This window comes from Anser brachyrhynchus (genome assembly GCF_964034855.1).
Source record: "Anser brachyrhynchus genome assembly, chromosome: 1".
Classification (NCBI taxonomy): Eukaryota; Metazoa; Chordata; class Aves; order Anseriformes; family Anatidae; genus Anser; species Anser brachyrhynchus.
Window position 1 is genome coordinate 189,740,293 of NC_137694.1, and position 21,747 is coordinate 189,762,039.

Here is a 21,747-nt window from a genome sequence, read left to right on the forward strand (position 1 = left end):
TTACATGCACTGGGAAACAAAGTTTTAAGGTATTTCTCCAAGCATCAGTTATCTTTGCATTCAAGTATTTCTGGCCTTGAAGTTTGGATCATATTGAGTTACATCTGTGCAATGTTTGGCTATTGGTTCACAACATATTTTGACATTGGCAGCAGATTCACTGATCAAAAATATTGCACATTTGCCTTTGCATTCAGAATGCGGGCAACAAATGACACAAAGACAACTCTAAGACATCAGATTATTTTGTGGTTTCTGAATTTTTGTGTCATTAATGACAAATTTCAAATATTAGGCCTCCAAAACAAATAAGCAAAAGCAACACGTGAGGTGTAGCACCTCTCCAGGTCACACAGGCAGCCAGGCATGAGGCAAACGGTTCCCTGCAGCGCGTAGCCTCTGCTGAGGCCCAGCTCCCAGGTGCCAGCCACAGGAACATCTCGTGACCCACCTCCCTGGCTGCGTCAGGCGCTGGTTTCCATTTTACCTCCTGCCCCAACATGCCATTTGTGAAGGTTCAAAAGCTCCTCTACGAGGAGCTGGGCTATCCCTGTTGAAAGGCCTGATGGGGACACTATGGTAGCCTGGCCTAGCGCATGCCACAGCCCACCTGGAGGCCAGACACGGTGCCTGAGAGGGGGGAGAGGCTCAGGCATTCAAAAGAGCACACACAAGTGCACAGGGCAGATGGGTGGAAGACCCATTTTGTAAAGAAACCCCTCTGCAGGTCCTGCCTCAGCTGCTGGCCTGCCTCAGGGCACTGGCAGTGAGATCTCTCACCACTTATCCCCTCCAACACATACAGCCCTTGCAATACATAAAGCCTTCCCCTAGACACCTGCCTGTCTAATTTGCAGTGTCTGTAACACCTGCAGTCTCCCCAGGACCCCTCTGTGGGGTTCCCTCCTTCCCTGGCTAACAGTCTTTAATGAGACTGGAATGAACAACTATGCAACTCATTTCTCAGCAGCATGTCTTAAGGACCCCTTTAGAAGCTACAATGGTGCACAGAAAAAGTCGGTAACAAGCACTATATAAAAACATGGTTGCAGCTATGTTACACGCTTCCCAAACCATTTTTTCTAGTTGCCTTTGGCTGATAACATTTCAAAAATAGATGGGAAACAAGGAAACTTGCAAGCTAAATCCCAAAGTACTGCCTTTCTCCTCCTCACCAAGCACTACTTGCATATAGTTAAACAGATATTTACTGTCAAGCAGTTTCAGAGAATGAGGTCCAAAATAAGCATTAAACAAACTCTATCTTCTTTGGCTACTCATCCATCATAGAACAGTGTACCTGAGATTCACCACTGAACTGATAAAGTTTCATCCATAAGAATGCCACATTCTGCCAATATCCTTTTTCCAGCTGAAACGCTCCAAACTTAGTGGCTGTTCCACAAACAAAATGATATATTAGCTTGTCTTTCCCTCTTTCAGGGGAGATAGAGACCTTGCACAAAAATCTGACCCCACTAAAAAAAGCCCAAAAATATCTACTGATTTCAACAGAAGTTCACACTTGCATTCATCTAAAAAGATTGATTCTGCATATTCATTATGTACTGAAAAATACTATGGCCAACAAGCTGTAGGTGAGAGTCCCTTATTTTCTCTAGAGCTTGCTCTCCTGAGTTTGTTCTCTTTTCTTGCAGCTTGTTGAATTGTGGCTACCTTTGATGGATGGGTGCATAATGCAGGGTGTCAGAGACTCCCAATATCATTTTCCCTCAACTAGAAACCAGAAGTTTCCCTTTCACTGAATGACGTTCAACTCTGGATGTTGCTCTTTTGTTTTAGGTTAGCAAGATGCCTTTACATTATTGCTTCTGCCTCGTATATTGACTTATCGATTTATTTTTTTTTTCAGTACAAAAATGCTTTAAGAAAGTCAGTGCTTCAGCAAATTGACTGAAGCAGAAGTATTGTAGAATCCCATTTGCCATTCCAGAATCAGAGATCAGGTTTAAGTTGAAGGAAATAACATGTACATGTGGGACAAAGAATGTAAAGAAAAACAGCTAGAAGACGTGGAAAATTGATGAGTACATGCATGAAATTTGAAACAAAATAGAAAAAGAGAAGCTGAAGATAAATGTAGTAGCTGTGAGTAGGACTTATCCCAGCTAATTTTAGCATTTTAAAACTTAGGCGTCTAGTCCAAGCTAATCATCTTAACTGTCTCCATATAGTGAGCAGAGACATGAGCCACTTCCATGGGGGATTCAACCACTCCTAAGATAGGTCTCTAAGACATGGCAATGCATCATGCTTTGCCTCAAATATCACAGCAGTCTAGATGATGGACTCGGAGGAGATACCTAACTTTTGGATGGTTTAAAGTCAGGTGAGATGAAACCATATCTGTAGAACTGAAAAAAGTGCCTTCGTTTCTGCTGAAGGAAACCAAAACACGAACTCAAAAAGCAAACTGGAAACACTTCAGGGACTAATGTTCAATTGCTTGGCCATGAAATGCAGTGAAACACAACAGCACAGCTGCCAGGAATAAAGGCTGACTCTCTTCTACTAAATAGGAACAGACCAGGGCATGAGCACAAGCACCAAGCTGCCCACGCTGCTTAAGCATTAGTTAACTCCCTGGTAATGTGTGGATTACTCCGACTTGCTCCAACTGGGACAAACATGTGGCCAAGAGGAAATCAGTTTGCCTGTGCCATTTGTTAGTAGAGCCATGGATACTCCCAGTACCTTGAGCAGTACAGACACAAACAAAAAATAGCATTTAAAATGGAATCACATAGATCTGCTACAGATTTTTAACATATTCTATGCTCATAATTGTCGTCTGGGTATCATTGAAAGGTTTAGTTTGGAGAATCTGATATATCGAAGTTACTACAGCAACCTATATGCCCAGCTGTCAATCATAAAGTGACTATCACTGCATTGGGTTTGGAAGCACTCCGGAGCTACAGCCTCTTCACACTACATTTTCCTTTTTTTTTTAAATTTATTTATATATTTTTTTGCTATGCTCATATCACAGCTTCCTGAGACAGCTAAACAGAGGGTCACTGGTAGGGTGACATTAAAAAATGTCTTGTATGGTAAAAGCTCAGTTTTCAGTGTACTACTCCTAACTTCAATACACGTCACTATGTCCTCAGCCACACAGAGGATAACTGGCATGGACCCACCCTCATTTTCACTCAGATACTGAGAAGTTCTGAAAGAGCATTTCCCTGGTTCCCTAGTTCACAAACTGTGCCCCAAAGTACCTGTGACCAAGTTCCAATGCCTGGGAATATTCCAATTTTCTAGTATAATTTGTGCAATCTGCACATTTAAATAATTAATCTTACTGCTGTAATGGTAAACAGGATTTGACAGTAATTCAGAGTGATGTTCCTTCTCCTGTGCACTTGAGGAGGTGTGATTTGGATATGATGAGCTAGAGACAGTGACATGAATACTTTTGCAGATGTAAGGACAAGTTGCATATGTGTTTAGCTTGTGATACTCAAATTACCATCAATGAAGAGTATACAAGTGGCATATACAAAACTCACTGATTTTAAAACAGGATCATTAACAATATGAAAGTCAGATTTTAATTTCTATAATGTGCCATGTAAAACTCAAAAATCAGAAACAATCTACTATTTTTATGTGTAAAAAAAAAAAAAAAAAAAAACAGATCAACAAGTTTCTCAACCTACATAGCAATCTACATACCACGTAAGTTAAAATCTGACCCTGATGATGAACTTTTCATTGAGGTACTTCCCAAGAGAAGGAAAGTACTTCCACAGCCTTTTAGGCTGCACTGCCTTCTCCTCATACACAGCTCTGAGATCCAAACATTTTTGATTTTATAAACTGAAACTACTCTGAAAGCATTTTAGTTGTGTAATTAAGGTGGGAAGAAACATCCAAAGAAAGTGTCAGAACAGACAAGCTCCTGAAGAGAATAACACGTAAAATATTTCTATCCTGCTCTATGGTGCCACTCAAAAATTGGTTTATGATCTTGGAACACTGACAGGAAAAGGCTTCTTAAAGCCTTTGTGTTTTAACAGCAGTGGAGTTGGTGAAGGATCTTGCATCAATCAGGGTGCTGCATCTATTGTGCAGATGGCCTTGCAGTTTAACACTTTGGGAGTTGAAGATTAGACCCATTTGGTTTTCTTGGCAATATCTGACATTCCTTGTGTCAGAGGAAAGATTTTCTTATAATTGCTCATCAGCAAGACCTTGTCTGAATATTTAAATAATTTACAAGCACAAAACCTATTAGTTGTATTTTATTAAAAATGGGCCAAACTTGCCACTAGTACAATTACATGTAGTGCAATTCACTTCAAAGAAGCTACATATGCTTACACAGCAGGGAATTAGCCCAGATGCTGTCAAAATGCTTCATTACTAGTCAGGTCAGACAATAAGTCAGATCTTCTGTTTGCGAAGTACTGCAATTTATGCCTAAAGACTGGAAGAATTGGTATATAAAATAATTACCAAAACTGGAGAGCAATCATCTCCTAAATTTGGAAAACCTCATCTATAATTCTATTTTTTATCCAAAAAGAAAGACCGACAAAAAAAAAATCCCAAAGCAAATGGGAAAGAAAATACCATAATGTCAGATGTAAAAAAAACGTATTCTTTTCTTGCAGATACAAGCAGGCGGTTCCTACTTCCCTTTTTTGCAAAGATCCATCCTTCAGCATCTTTTGAGTTCATTTAAAGGCCCATTGTCAATGAATCATTGAGCCATTCAGGCTGGAGGGGATCTTGGAAGTCTCTAGTCCAGGGTCAACACTGCACTCAGACCAGGTTGTTCAGGCTTGGTCCTGAAAACCTCCAATGACAGTGAGACTGTACAAGCTTGACTGTCTCATGGGACAGTCTCCTGTTTTCCTTATACCTGGTCTGAACCTCTCATTTCATCTTATGCCTATTATCTTCTGTCCTCCTGCCACATACCATCATGAAGATACCAGCTGTATCTCCTCAGTGATCCTGTATGCACTGGGGGCTGCTCTCAAGTCCCCCACCAAGCTGTTTGTGCTCCAAGCAGAACAAATTCAATTTCCCCAGCCTTTCCTCCCTGGACAAATGATCTAGCCCCCACCACCTTTTTGGTCTCTGCCAAACTCCCTCAAATATCAAGTTCATCAATGTCTTTGCTGTATTGGGAGGGCCAAAACTGAATGCAGTAACAACACACGGTCTAACAAGTACTGAGTAGAGAGGATAATCCCTTCCTTCTGGCTCTGCTCCTCTTAATAGAGTCCAGGATGCTGAGCCTATACCCTTCAGGGAATTTAGTCCATCAGCACAGGACTTTGTGTTTGTCTTCATTAAATTTCATGAGGTTCCCACTGACCCATTCCTCCAGCCTGTCCGGGTCCCCGTGGAAGACAGCCAAGCCCCCCAGCATATCATGTGGTTCCCCTCAGTCTTGTGTCACCCACTGACTTGATGAGGGGACATATTAAGTCTCCTTCTCCAGGTCACTGATGAAAATATTAAACAAGGTACCTCTCCACATGGACACCTGGGGAATTCAGCTCCTAACTGGCCTGCAGATAGACTGTGAACCAATAATTACCACTCTGTGAGCCCAAAAAACACGCCAGCTTTTCATCTGTCTAGCTGTCTACCCATCTAGAATGTATCCCAGGTAGGATACAAGGATTTTGCTGCATCCAGCTGCACTAAACTGAACTTCTTTAGGGCTAGCTAAGAAACAGAAGATGACAGACGTTTGCTGTAGTTGCTGGTGAGCCAGACATCATCTCTTTACCTGTTCCCATGTTGGATCACGGCAGGAAAACAGCAGCCAGGTAGGAAAATCAAGAAGGCAAGGTGCACACCAGCCCTTACTCTTATGGGGGAACAGGCTTCATGACTCCCGTGTCCTTCTCACCCATACCAGGAGTTTGGGCATAATTTATCAATGCACACACACGCTTCCCATAAGAATCTGAATACTTCCAACACCTACTGACAACTCTGAAATTCCCCAGTGACCTTGCCAACTTCTAGTACAAAGCTGAAGTGCCAAGTTAGACTTTTTACAGTGCTCAGAACATGTACTGTCAAGAAGAAGATAATAAATATGATCATATATACAACTTCTAATTAATACACAGAAGTGCTCTAAATAGTTTGCATAAAATGTCAGTCACAAAGTAGGACAAACCTTTACAGCTAAGTTTCAAAAAAAAAAAAAAAATCTAATTGATCACATTCCTTCTGCACTTTAAGTGTTGAGTCTATTGTACATCTCTGCAAGTGACCTATTGTTTCGTACAAGACATTCACAGCCCAGAGGAAGTCTCCTAAGACAGGGAAAGCAAAGCTCACATGGAATATATAGGCCAGCTCTTCCAGAAGTAGCACAAAGATCCCAAACAGAGACTTTTTGACTACGAACTTAGATGAACTTCCACAATTTTACCCAAATCTCTTTTTCTAAAATTCCCAGAAATCCCTTATTCACCACACAGATTCAGCACATGAACATCCAGAAAGATTAGGCTTCCCTGGTTGGAAATTAGGGATGGGATTAAGAACTCAGTTTAAAATGGGGACCTAGTTTCTATTTAAATATGGCTGCTTGTTTCTTATAAAGTGACTAATATGAAGCACCTAAAACCAGGCCAGCTGAAGAGGGGAAAAAAGAGATCAGCTGTTTATAAAATATCTCCCTTTCGCAATCTCCTGTTTAGTTTGTACATCTGACAAAGAGTAAAGGAGACGAAAAGCTGGCTGTGAAAGATTGATTACTGGCCCAACAGCGCAAATCCAAGAACAGAGCATGGAGCTGTTTGTAAATTGGGTATCACATGCTATTTTCCATTTACATATGGATTATTTCTGGGGGAATCTGTCAGATTGTGTGCTACCCAGTAGCTGCGAGGTGTACCTCACAAGCCTACTGTATTACAGTATTTTTTACTTGATTTCTGCTGAAGATGCTCCTGAGGGAAGGCTCTTGCTCTCTGGTCATCAAAAGCCTTGAAAAGATATCAAAATGGAAAAAAAAAAAAAAAAAAGAAAAGAAAAAAATTCACCCTAGGCTAATAGGGAGGTTCTCTGTATTATAGAATATTTATTGAACTGTCAGTTCATTTCTATTATTTTTTTTCACAAAAGCACCAATCTAGATTGCGTTTGAACCACCTTATCAAACATTTTCTATTTATTTTATTGCCTGAGCTGCTGGCTGCAATACAGCACAAGCTTTGGGCCTGTCCAGTGCTATGGAAACTGAACACTGGGAGCAACTCTCAAACGTGGATGCGGCACTTTGTGGCAGCATGAACTTCTGGGTCTTAGAAGTCAAAGAAAATGAAGCTCAGAGGCTTAGTGACTCTGCACCCCTAGAGGATGCAATCTTTGGGTTTGTGACCCACCTGAAGTTCTGTGTGATGGAGGTAGCCTAAGTAAATCACACGCCTACTTCCCAGAATTGTTTTAATGAAAAATTTACACATGCTTTGGAAACTCTACTGGCTCTGGAAACTATTGTATAGCCTCTCTTAGGACAGTACTGAGAAAGACCACTATTAGATTAATTACCAATAAAATATTCTGCCAGTACAGAAAAAGAAAGCATCCTTTACACTACTGTGTATGGTGTTTGCTTTTTAGAGTACAGGCAGTGATGTAAACCGACTGCTTCTTCAAGAGGACGTTCTGTGAACTTAACAAACAGAAAGCTGTATTCTAGTAAGCAAAGTTTTTTTCTCTCTTTGCTTGATCTAATTATTTGCAGTTGGATTCCTTTGATGCATTCTGTTCCTGTATCTTCCTAGGTAACTATTTATACTCAAGACATGGTTGTGAGAAGAGGCAAGTGGCTGATGTACTGCACAAATGTGAATTTGACTGTTGAAATGAAAGTATGATATGGTTAGACTGATCTCTCCCATCCAAAAAATGCATTTATAAATCAAAGTTACTACTTAACTTGGTTATAGGTATTCACTGGACAAATTCGTAGTTAAATATTTCCATTTATATTTAAAAAAAAATCAATTCTGCAAGATGAGGAGGGTATTTCTCTGTGCTTTATATCAAGTGACACATGACAAATTATGCTTTTCTATGGACTTTCATATAGTTTCCTTCAGAGAAGACTCCTCTCTTTTCCTCAAGTGTTCAGTGGGTAATCCATCCTCTTACTGGAAGAAATACTATGGCAGAAGATGAAAAAAAGTGCCTGTGAGCATGCTAATCCCAGGGTGATTGATTCCACCATTAGAAGGAAAGGTTATACACTATGCTCAGCAGTTTTTAAAGCTATCTGCAACACAGTGCCAGTCATCCAAGCACAGGACTGATCAGTGCGCAGACTTCAAATTAATTCGGGTCCTCTGAACCAAACGGCAAGTCTGATAACATTCATTTATTTTCATTTCCTCTCCCTCTTTCAGTGCATGGCTGAAAACATCTGATATTTATGAGACTTTCATGGTCTAACTACCAAAGCCAACTTGTTGCTCTCACACCCTGCACAGAACTGTGCTCGCACCAGGTTCAGCACCCTATTTAAGCTATTTCAGCACCCTGCCTATTTAACAAAACAGGAAAAAAAGCAGCAGAAAACATAGCTAACTGCAGGTGGGGGGGGGGGAGGTTAAAAAAATGGTCATCTTTACTTTATAATTTCTTCTGCAGAATACAGCTTACACAAAGAATCCTGTGACTTTTGTAGCCCTCCACACTGTCAACATGATTTCATCTATTTTTATTGGAAGAAATGGGACTTCTGGAATGTGGGTGCATTGTTAATCCAAGCAACACAGTGATGTAAGTCTGAAAAGGCAAACTTTTAAAAACTTCTATAAATACACTTGTCTTCAGGAATTAATTGAAAAGAAATATATTAATTGAGTCAAACAGCAAAATTCTATCAAAAGGGGTAAGTTTCAGCTGTGCAATTGATGCAAGCAGAAGGCAATCTACAAAGTCCATGACCAACTCCACATGACTGGTAAAACAGAAGAAAAATACATATATAAAACATTCTTTTCTTAAATACGTTTTCATTTCTATGTATATTTCTCACTGCCAGCTGCAAGAAAATCACACCTGAACATTGAAAGACAACTAGATTCAAGAAATTATCATTCTAATAAAATAACCTTCATATGTAAATCCAGAAATGCATCATTTATTTCCTTTATGCTAATCCCTTCAATAATTAGAAGGATTAGTTTTAGCTTGTCAGCACTTTAATTCCTCTGCATGATTTAACTCATGTTACTAAGAACTGCTGCTTTCTATAAAAGTATAATAAAACTATTTTATAGCAAATCATATCTGGGCTGGAGACACTCTTTTACATCTACATTACTGATTTTATAAATACCAGTGTAATTGCTTTGAAGTAATAACCATAGTTATGATCAGAGTTTTACCTGTAACATTTGTTTCCAGTAGTGAACACACAATTTCTTGGTAAGCTGAATACAAACCTACTTGTTCTTTACCCTAGGTGTTTCTCACCTACACTCTGAACCTGCTGCCAAGTGCACCTGCACATCACTACGTGTTTGTTTGGTGTCTGTATTTCACCGGTGTCTGAAGTGGGTCATCCTCACGTTGAGCACTCAGAGACCGCATAGAGTGAAAAGCACCAAACACGCACACAATTTATCTCCTTTTCACTTTATCTTGGACAATGAATCACCAGGATAACAAGGCACTGCAATGAAAGTAAGCTGCCAGATAATGTTGTATATGAGGTATTAGAAACAAAAATAACCAGAAAGAGAACCCAGATAAGTTCTCGATAACAATAAGCAACAGCACACTCTTAATTCAGGTGCTTAATCGGTGTGGCCAGAAGGCCTGTATTTAAGCGTAACACAACTCCAACATGCTGTGAAGCTTAAATGTTCCCTCTCAGACCATGTCCCTATCTTTAGCTGGGTATCACCGTTTCTTCCTATCACTCTTCTGGCAGATCACAGCATAGATCATCTGTTCCCTTTGTAATAGCCATTCAACCAACAGAAACTGCTGATCACCTCTAAACTCTTCTAAGAAAGGAGCAGATACCTGCAAACCCATCTGCCTCCCTTGTGGTTCGGTGCACATTCACTATGCCTAAAAGTTCATCTTCCCACCTAACAGGAGAACTTAACTACTTCAGTCCGCTGGGTCACAGTGCAGAGGGAGCAGGAAAAAATATCTATTAAACATATTTTATAAAATTAAACCCCGCAGTCACCATGAATTTACAGGAAGCTTTCTTAGGGGAGGACTTTGATTCTGCACTATAGATTATGATGACGTATTATGCAACTAGAGATTAAAGGAAAAGTTTAAATGGGGTGGCTAAACTAAAGACACTACTGTCTCTTCTTTTTCACATTTACTGCTACGCACTACCCAGTAAGTCAGAAATATTACTCCACTTGTCCTGTCTGTTGCAGCAGATGGCCACACAAAACCCTTTATCAGACAGAATATGACAGGGCACTTTGTTGGCTTTCCACTTCTTGCTGCTCCTTGCAATAAATCTCACAATACACTGCACCCTTTATAAACCCTTCCACTATCCTCTTCTTCATGCCTGAGGTGTAAGAATCAGACGAAGAGAAGCCAAAGACTCCTCATCTGTGTGCAGCAAACCAGATTCCCACCAGTTTGTACCTAAATGTCAGCCCTAATACATAGGCATCACCGACAGATAGCCAACGTGATTTATCTTGATCATAAAGGCAAACAAGTACCACGTTTAATTAGTACAATAGCATTTTGACCCACTTCTTTTGTAATAGCTGAAACAATAAATATATGAATATATTTTTTTCAGCTGTTCTTTCATTTCAGCAAATTATGTGTTGCTGCTAGGGACACCAGAGCTTGAAAAACTGTAGCTTTGGATACAGTCTCCTAGGAAAGCAGAAATTTAAAAACAGCAATTACTTGTTTGTTGGAAATCAGAAAGTGCCCATAAATGGTTCATGAAATCTTTTTAAAATTAAAGGTTGCAAATTATGCTTATGGGCAGCCATAGGCATCTCTTCTGGATCTCAAGTCTTCACTAAAGAAAGGATCAAACAAATCCATAGGATTCACTAGCCTATTCTACCGTATGCCCATGAATAATGGCCTCATCAAAATGTGAGGTCAGTGGAAAGAGATCTCCTTGTTCCTCATGCTGACCCCCTTCCTGGGGTCAAGGGACATTGAATCACACCTCAGGACAATTTACTTTCTAGTAGCAACTCAACCGATGTCCTCAAAGCCCAAAGGACTGTAAAAAAAAGGCCCCCAAAAAATTAAAAAAATAAAATGCCTCTCTATTGCATACTAAAATTGAGAAAAAAAAAAAAAAGAGGAAAAGGAGGAAAAAGAAAACTCTTGCTTACTTCTTCAGCAATTAACATGTTTGAAAAACACTCTCCAGTTTCACATGAGCTGTAGATAAATGCACTATTCAGTAGAGATGTGTCCAAAAGCCCAAATAAGTTTGAAAGAAATAGAGAATATAAGAAGAATTATATTCTGGCTGTTAGTAAGGGGCTTATAACTGCATTTCCTTCAAGAGGTTGTCGCTGGCCCCCAGCAGACAGGAGAGCTTCCCCAAGCGAAGCCTGGTTGAATGGACTAGACCAGCAAGAGAACTGCTGTGCCCATGTCCAAGCTTGCTAACAATGGAAAAGACAACTAGACTGTCTCATCTCTCACCACGGTGACCCTCCTCAACCCACTTCCCTCTCAGAGCTAAAATTTGAGCTCATGTAAAGGGAAGGGAGCGCAGTGCCAAGACGGGGAGGAGCAGGGTGCCAGAGGTCTGTCTCTGGGGGACCCTGAGAAGGGTGAGGACATACATGTGTTTGCAGTCATTCTATTTTCATGGACAGAGCAGCCACAAGAAATGCTGCCTTGTTGCAGCTAGGAAGACTGTGGTCACAGCCCTGACTTTGGGTAGGTCCTGGTTACTGCAGTGCACTCCTCTCACAGCTATAAAAACAGCTCAGGTGGGAACAAAGGCAATTCTGCCTCCCATATGGTATCCCCTATGCCACTGCCAATTGCTGAGCAGTTGTGCAATCTTACAAAAAGCACCTACACAAAATATTTTGTACTTAAACATTAGTTCAGCCATTTCAATCCATGGCAGAGAAGTCGGTGCTGTAGACTCCCAAAGGCCACTATGATTCACATGTGAAGTATGTATGCCTATTTCACTAGTATTTCCTATGAATAGTTACTATCTGCCAATTTACACACAAATCCATCACCAGCGGGGGGGTTCTTGTGCCAACAATGAGTTTCTCCACTGTCTTTAATTTAGATTTATAATAGAATTTCTGCAGATAAACACAGCTTAGCAAAACATTGGTCAAACTGCAAGGAGTTTCATTTTCCTTAGGGGGAAGTAGATGCCAAACTGTAATAGAACCCCAGGAGGCCACAAAGACTAAATTATAAATCCCCAGATATTCTACCGTAGTCTACTAAGTTACTTTTTTTTTCCCTGCCAGGGGGATTACAGCTGAGATGCTGCATCTGCAAAATCCAAAGTCCTTTGCTGATATAAAATTAGTTTCTGTTTGGGTCCAAGCTTTATGGTAGTTGGCTTCCCACTCACGGTAAGCCATAAATTATTTACAAATCTTTGAGTATAAGTCTGTTATGAATACATTAACTGTTCTCTTACCTTCAGAACTCATTAGCAACAGGAGCAATTCTTTGGATGCTATTTTCCACTACATAGCCACTGCATATGCTGAACCTGCTGTGCCACTTGAGATTGTTGTATTTCCAGCTTTATCCTTATTTAAAAGAGTGATATGGAAAAGGGAATAAAAATTTGGGGGAAAATATTTAGAAGAAAAATCAAAACAAGACTGACACAGTAGGTGGATCATATAATGGGTCTTCGTGGACTCTGCCTAGACATGGGGATTTATTTCCGAAACACTGAAGACTCATTTTCTAGCCTGGCTTCTAAGAAAATTGAGGCTTATATGATCACACTATCTTTCCCTAATAACCTGTGAGCCTGATGGCCAGTTTTTAGTAAACATGACGGCTGTGGGACAGGGAAGATAGAGGTCTCAGAAACTGAAGTTTGACAAGTTTTGAGGCAGTTGAAGGCTGTGTACAGATGATACAGAGCAGCACACTGCTCACCTTATGAGGAGCAGCCTGCTGGCTGTCCCCACACCTGTAACCCCAAACCAGCCACAGCCAGGGCTGACATTCGCCCACCAGGCTGGGAATGGAGGTCAAGCCAAGCAGATCGAGCAGGTGGGGGCGAGACCAAGATGGGATGGGAGATTCCCTTCCCAGAAGATGCCAATCCCATGACCCCATGGCTGGAAAGGCCTGTGAGCAAGCGGGATACCCAGCCCTCCTGGGCTCCATGCAAAACCCTCATCAGGGAAAGAGGCCATGGCCGTGTGAAATTGGAGCATAGAATCGCTGAATCATTTAGGTTGGAAAATGACAGCTAAAATCATCGAGTCGATTCAGATGAGGACTATCTGGGTTCTCTGAATTGCTGTAATTTGGCATTGCCTTTGTGTTTTGCCAAGGATGGCACAGACGGGCAAGATTTTCACTATATTTATAAATAAGTAAATTATACGTATGCGAGTAATCGCACGTGTGTGCGTGTAGGCATCGATTCCCCCAAAAGGTAAAAGCAGCCTAATGCACTGAGAAAACAGACTGCACTGCTTTGCTTATAGCTACTTAAGCAGTCTGAAGGGATCCGAGCAAGAGAAATCAAGGAAAATGGAACATTACTGCACTCCCCAATCAGTGTGCTTAGTTACAAGACTCGCCAAATACAAATGTGATCTCTCTGCTAAAATTAGGATATTAGTTCTAATTACCGGGTACACAAAAATCTCTAAATTCTAGAGCTGAACTGATAATGTTGCTATGGAAATAAGCTTAATTACTACAGGCCAGCTAACAAACTTCTCCATGCTGCTATCTTTACAAGCTATCTCCAAATTTTCTGATTTTTTTTTTCCCCTCCCTTGAATGGGACTAAATATCTCCAGTATTAACACTAATTAAATTCAGAAGCTGCAAGACTGAGGCTATTCTAGGATAAAATCGACAGAGGCTAATGGAAAGGACACAGGAAAAGCAGAGCTTCACTGTAACCATTCCATGAAACTAAAACCACATTTTAATCTTTATATTACCTCAAACACACCGGCATTTCCAATTCCCTAAATGCATACTGATGAGTGTGTGGCTCTTCCCAACATTTTTCTCCACTTCAGGAGTAATGTTTATGGAAAAGGCTCCCAGGAGGGCCATGCAGAAGAGGCTTTTCCTCTCTTGTCCAGACTTTGGCTACTCCACATGCACATAAGGACCAGCTGAGCACAGGGGCTGGGACAGAGCCTTGCACCCTAAAGGGAATTTCACTCCCTGTGCATCTCCTGCAGAGGAGATGAGCTTTCAGCTCTCCACACAAGCTGGGACAAAAACACAGGATGACGCTACCAGCCCACAGGTGGCAAAATGCAAATCCTCCAAGTGAAATCCACAAACACGCAGGGGCTGAAAACACTTCACTCACAGTATTTCCAGCATTCGGAGGCAGCCTGCAAATTTTTCACCTACAGGAAAAATATTTAACTTTATCCGATAATTTATACAGAACAAATAATTCAAGCAGTCCAAATAAACAGCTGAAATCAGAAAACCCACAAGGAGCACATGTTACAAGGTTCCTTGTCAGTGGACTACAGTATAAACTTGCTTGCATCCAATTTGACAAATGTCAATCTGTTGACTTCAGTTTAATTCCTCCTAATTTATACCAGTATGAAAGCAAAAATAGTTTATTTTCACGAAGGACAAAAATACCATTCACTTCAGAAACATTAGTTTTTATTGAGTTCTTCATCTATACTATTTTGGAAAGACTTTCTTAAATCTTTTTAAATTCATGAGTAATTGCCAAATTACACACAGTAATAATTTGGAGATAATTGACCTCAGAACAATTTTACCCCCAAAAAAAAGTGAAACAAAAATGCCTCTGAACTTCTAAGCCTCTGATATTGCCTTCTAGATTGTAGACAACATTTTCAGATTGGTTCAAATTTACAGAATTGTGTATGCTAGTTAGCACATATTTTTTCCTTCATGTAATTGCAGGACATACATCAATAAAATCTTGGATTCACAGAACGTAAGCCCAGAGGAATGAACCAATTATCTGGTCTGACCTCTGTACATCACGAGTTATTAAATTTCATTCATTAGCCCCTTTATTGAGCTGCAAAAGTGGTGACTTACTTCCACCTGGAATTTCAACAGTATCAGCTTTCAGTTATTAGTCCTTGACAATCTTTTCTCCTCTAGTCCTTTATGGCCACATTCATATATGATATCAAGTCACCTCTCAGGCTTTTTTAGATCTGTTCAGTATATTGAAGTGTTTAATGCCTGTCACTGTATTTTCTTGTCTTATTTCTATGGTTCCTTCCTGCATCTTCTTCAATTTTTGATGTTATTTTTAAAATGAGAATATAAAGCCTTTAAAGAAAGGCATAAATCATCCGTTCTTGCTGCCCCTTGGTTTATATACCTAAAGACTGCAATCACCCTTTGGCTATCTGACAAAAAGGGATACCACTAGATGCTTCAGCTATACCCCAAATATTTCGAGGAAGCAAAAAGCAGGTGGATTGCTTCACGGAAAGCAAACGATGCCTCTTCCTCCGTCTGAGGCTTCCCCAAGGAAACTCTGTGGATATCTGATGGAGAATTTCAACTGGCATCAAGTATCCCATGCAGGCAGGGGATCTGCAGGACGTGAAACCGACTCTGACAAGATGAATGTAGAGCTTCACGTTCTCTAGCTTTTAGTGGTGAAATTGTTGGCATCAGTGGAAAAACCAGGCGCTGCTTGCAGAGTTGAGCAGTGTTCACAGCCAGCTGCACAGAGGTGCTTTCCCATAGCAAATTCCCCCGCTTGGCACAGCAAGGCAGCATGCACACAGACCGTGCGAAGGGGAGAAACGAAGCAGATGTGACCTGCGCTGCTCTAGCCACTGTTCCTGGAGTGAATCCGCAGGTCCCAGGCAGCTCCTGCAGCTTGCTGCTGGATGACAAATAGTCTGGGGAACAGCGAACCGGTGCGCCAGGTGTCAGGAGACAGGAAAAGCAGGTTTACAACACACAAGGTGTGATGCAGAGGGCTGCAGGCTAAATGTTAGCAAGCCGCTTCTGGAATTTCCTGGGGAATGGAGCAGCTCATTACTTGTTCGCTTATTCCTTAGCGTGGTGCCCGGCTAATGCAGAGCTCTGCTGCTGGTGGGACTTGCCGTGGTGGGGACGTGCCTCCCCATCTGCAGTGGCAGCTACGGAAAGGCTGACATCTCTCCTGGGTCTCGTGGGAAACAATCATGCTAGTTAAGTGGCAGGAAAACCTGTTCCCAAAGGATGCCACCGTCACCCTACCTCCAGACCTCTGCAGATCAACTCTTCAGGCAGGGGTAGGGACAAACCCAGCCCACGCACCACCCAGCCTGGTGCAACCTCCCCCTAGAAAGCAGTGTGTGCAGTCCCTTTCCAGCAATAAATCATTTCAGTTTGGTCCCTACCACCGCACATCCCCTTCAGCTTTGTCTCCAGTCATGCTGCCAGCCCTCAGCATCCTGTGCCGATGTTGTCTTGGCCTCTGCCCCCCTGGAGCAGCCATCCTGGCTCTGCTCTCAACCTGTCCCAGGAGGTGTTCTCACTCCTGGTTAAAAACAACCAGGAGCACTCACTGTTAAATCTGCGATGGCACTGCTCCACTTCCGTCCCCTGGGATGTCCCCAGGGCTGTCCCCAGGGCCAGCACCACTCACCGCACGGGACCTGCTTGCACGCTCCTGCTTCCCCTGGGCACTCTCTTTCTCAAACCTACGCGTGCCTTCCCAGAGAGAAAGCACTGCGGTGAGGCACCTGCAACATAGCAAATGTGGGGTGGGAAGGGAACAGCGGGAGCAGAACCGTATCTTTAACCTTACTCCTGACGCATATTTGGCTTTGAGTGCTCCACTGTGCAACTTCAGTAGTTTCCCTGCAGTGGGGTTACACAGCTCTGTGTATGCCTGGGGGGACAATGATGGAGGACGCCTGTTTGGAGACCTTTCTACGAAAAGCTTCTGGGGCTCCAACACCCCCACCGAGATGACAGCGCTTCAACCTTCAAAGGCTCCTCCGCGAGCTCCCTGCATGTCGCCAAGTTTATTTACTCTGAGGACATCGATCCCCTCCAGCCAAGAGGGTGCAGAAGGGCTCGTGCTGCTCCAGGAGGGTCTGTTTGCCGTGACCTTGCGTTCCCTGAAACGCTTGGCAAGCTTTCTGAGACAGCATCGGATCAGGTGGCTGATTATAAAACTGACTGACTTTGCATGGACACTCGATACATATGGAGATCTACATCAGGACTCGTGGGGCTTGTGCTGTGTACGAACCTCAGCTGTTTTTTCAAATGATCATTAATACAAATTCCCCCAAATCTGCAGCACGCCAAACCCCCAGTTGTATGAGCACGATCAGTCCACCCAGTTTAAGTCTCGCATGATCCTCACCTGCCTGAGGACGCATTTCAAAAATTACTTAAAACACAAACACTTCCCTTTCCACCTTAATTTCCCTCAAGAATAGCAAGGAGATCTGTAAAATTTCTAAAACCAGGTTGTCATATTTGGACATAAGCCACATTTGGGATATCTCACCCAGAAGGGCAGACATTTCAGAAAGTTCTGGCCATCCAAATCCAGGAAGGTGTGACAAAATTACACACGAGAATGTATAATGTATTAACCCAGACAGTAGTCAGTCAGACAAGAAGGAACCAGCAAGGCATAAATCCAGAGCAGATTTTAGCTTCTGCCTTTTCCAGGGAACAATAGCTGCCTGACTGGCTCTGCAAGTAAGGGATTACACACAGAACACAGACACCTGTGCAAAATGAGTGGCTCAAATAAAATGAACAGTCTGATTCTCCAAGGAAAACGTGGGCATCACCTCAGACTAATTTTCCCCTCTCGCATTTGTTTGCTAAAGGCTGCAGGAAGCAGAACGCGTGGTATTGGAAGCTATTATGTTTTGAAGGCTCAATGTGAACACATTTGAATCTTACCATGACCTATGCTCTGCACATCCTCACATCCAAGGCCAATTTTAGTGAATGTGCAGCTAATCCATTCCCCTACAAGGATACTTCTCAAATGAATTTGTAGGGCCTTTAAAATGAGGATCATTTGCTGGTTCCCTGCTTGCAACCCAGTCCCAAGTGACCAGAACACTTCCATTATTGCTCAAACAGCGGCTCCAAAATGATTATTATTGATACTACGACACCCTGTCTGATGAAGACACAAATTTAAATGCCATAATTCATCCCAAACAGACAAATAATAATGAGCTAACTATAGCAAAACTTGCATGTCATCTAAGAGGGAAGGGAAGGGAACTATGCCTGGCCAGGGCTCCTAGCCGCTAGATAGAGGGTGGGAGCAGAGAGGATGGGTGCTTAAACAACCCTGACTAATGGTGATACTCGCCAAGAAGAGGAAGAATCTGAACTTGGGGTATGGGATAAAATGAAGAGAAGAAAACCCAGGGTGTACAAATAAGCAGCCAGAGACCAGCTGTGAGCATCTGAGGTGTCCTGAGTGCTAAAGAAGAAGAGGACATGCCGGGAGAAATCAAGATGTGCAGTACTAGATGAAAGCCCAGTCCCTGCTCCCCAGGGGAGTTTTCCCATTTGTTTCAGAAGATGTCATCCACAAGGTTTAGATATTTGGAGCAGCTGTATTAAAGATAGTTTGCAGCAGAAACAGTAATTGCTTAGACTGAAACACTCCTTTAAAATGTGCAGAGGGCTTCAAAGAGTAGGCTGACACATCTTCTTTTAACTCAGTTCTTGCCTGCATTATTTACTTAAACTTCCTTAATGAGTGGGGAACAAGGAGAATTATGACACCACAACAGTGACCTCTGCTTGAGGAAAAGGAATTGTTTTGATCAAATGGGTTAAAACCATTTTCCCACAAGGGTAAAATCTATTTTGTATGGACACCATAAAAATAGCCGGAAGAAAAGATATGCTTATTAAGGATCAAAACTTTCTAGGCTTTCAATTAAAGGAGGAAAAGAAAAACCCTAGATACTCACATCTGAGACCTCTGAGATCCTAGAGAAGGGAGAAAAAGCAGGACACTTCCAATATTTTTTTGGATAAAGAAACTGAGCAGAACAAAAATCTTTCACAAAAAGCATTTTATTTTCCTCGTAGCTGCAGGTCAAGGAGAAGTAGTGTGGCTTACCCAAGTAAGGCTAGAAGGACTTCTATCTAGAGCAGTTTAGCAGTAAGATAAATGCACCTTACAGTTTCCATTTTGCTGCTCGAGTTGTCTCTAGGAGTTTATTTTCTATGTAGAAATCAGATAGGCAAATAAAAGAAAAAAAATGAAGAAGAAATCTAGCAAATGCTATAGCAAATCTTGCCGATACCAGATCACCGCCTGCATCACCACATCACTGCTGTCATTACAAACGTTTAATCCCAGGAGCTCACCACCTTCAATTATTCAAATGGTTCAGAGTGCTGAGATGCTAGAAGAGGACTGATGTCCATTTTCATTAAACTGGATCCTGTGTCAAGTTTCCAAAGCTGCTCACACCAACCGTGCCGCAGCAAGAGGAACATGTTACTGCCAGGGCCCACGGGCTGCCCTGGGAGAGCTCTGCCCACGCACACCCCTGTACCACAGGGTCTGACAGCATCATACCGAAACAGCATCTTCTCCTGCTCATTACACTGCCGAAACCAAGGAAAAATAGAAAATGTGGTTCCTAGAAGGACTAAAACCCATGAAAAACACTAGTGATTGCTTCACTTCAAGGAGGGGAGAAAGGAGACTGGTAAGAAAGGTTTATTATGGAGGAAATGGGGCATGGCCTTCTAAAAGCGGATGATGGAAATGCATAGCTAATAAGCTATGTACTTAAAAAATTATCTGTCACTAGCAGAGCATGTCTAAGATTTATTTGGGGAAGGAACATGCAGCAGCCAGCCACTGGCAATGCACTACATGCAGTACACTGGTGGGCAATACACCTATTTTAACCAATATAGCAAATTGGATGTGGCTCCCTGCCTCCTTCATGGACCACCAGGTACCATCTGTATGTTTCCATATTCATTTATCATTATCGCATACTTCTTATAATTGCCACAAGCTTCATGAGGCCGCCCCTCACAGTGGCCCCAGCCTGTCTTCTATGTCAAATCAATGGCAAACGCAGAGTCCCAATGGACTGGGTCTTTGTTATTTCCAGTTCTGGGGGCTGAAGCCTTTCTTGCTGTTATTTCCCCAGAAAAGAACTGTAAAATCTGCATTTGGGAGAATAAAATATTTTGAACAGCACCAAATATTTGCTTCATTTTCGCTTTTATTTCTGGTGTATTTATTATCTGGAATTTAAACTAAAAATAACAAAATTGGATTCTTTTATTTTGAAAATGAAGGTGTGCCCTATTTTAGTTTCAAAACATATTTTGACTTTCTGTAAAATGAAAAATTCATCTAAACCTTACAGTTTTGAGTTTGATCCATCAGCATTTTCTAAGAAAAAAAGAAAAAATATGCCAAAAAATTCCTGGTCAGCTCTTGTAAAGATGTGCTTTTAAAGATTCCCAGCTGGGCTGGCAGGAGACATGAAATATTAAATGCTTTAAAAAGGAAACAGGCCTAACTACTTCACTGTGCATTTGAATAAAAGTACCCTCCATTTTTTGGCCATTTTTACCTAAAAATAAAGAGAGATAGATTGTCAAATCAGCATTCTGACAAGTTAGCACTGAAATTCCTATTTGTCCCTACATAATGCAGTAGGATGCTCTAAAGTCACAAATCTTCAACAAGCCAGTATTAGCTGCAAAGTATTATTAATTCTCAATTCCTGGAGGTTTGCCACTTTAGATACTACATGAGATTAGATTATTTTTTTCACTGTTTTGCTCATTCTTGCACTTATGAAAGCCATTTTTTATGTCTCTAAAAAGTCCCAGGTAAAATACTGCAGAAACTGAGCACACAAAATATTACAGTAATCAGCAAAGAGACAGCACTACGTCTTCTGATAAACAGCTTTTTTACTTAATTGTGCATCCCATACAGGAATGAATGCAAAATTATTTTCTTCTGTAAGATACAATTTCATCCGCTGAACCACAGAAATGATGATCAATATTTTAGCCAGACAGCAGGACATCCATCGCACAATCCTGCTCTCATCCGAAGCAAGGAGCTCGGTTCTCCCGAGCCAATTAATCCGTGTTTACCCACGTGCTTCCCCATCCACAGCAGCGCTGAAGCAGTAAACCCTTTTGGAAATGAAATCTAGATATTAAACCCTGAACTCCGATGTGTGAGCTGACAGAATCCATCAATGACACACAGACATTCCTGGCTACAGGAAAGAAAAACCTGCCCAGCGCAGGGCTGCTGCTGGAAGTGTTTCCCCCGTGCACAGGATGCTTATCTCTGCTGAAGTACATGGTGCACATCGTATGACTCAATAATAAAATGTACTTCTACAAAACCACGTTGTCTCAGTTCCTGATTCGTCTGGGAGCTGCACACCTCGCACAGCTTGGTGGAGCTGGTCCTCAGTCCCTGGCGAGAAAGGCTGGCAGCTCCCAGAGACAAAAAGCTGAAAGGCAGGCTTATTTGAAAGCAACCTCTCCAACCTACAGTTTGAGCATAGG

General features: G+C 41.8%; 1 protein-coding gene across 10 annotated transcripts in view; it reads right to left on the bottom strand.

The window, feature by feature from the left end:
* MTUS2 (microtubule associated scaffold protein 2) overlaps positions 1 to 21,747 on the bottom strand; it is a 285,432-nt gene that overhangs the window by 223,200 nt on the left and 40,485 nt on the right. For 4 of the 10 annotated variants that reach the window (XR_013940616.1, XR_013940617.1, XR_013940618.1 and 1 more), the window contains one exon: positions 1 to 21,729. This exon is cut by the window's left edge and continues 21,680 nt beyond it. The exons of the other annotated variants lie outside the window; for them this stretch is intronic. The gene's annotated coding sequence lies outside the window, so the exon portion shown is untranslated. The remainder of the gene's footprint in view (positions 21,730 to 21,747) is intronic. 10 annotated transcript variants of the gene reach the window in all.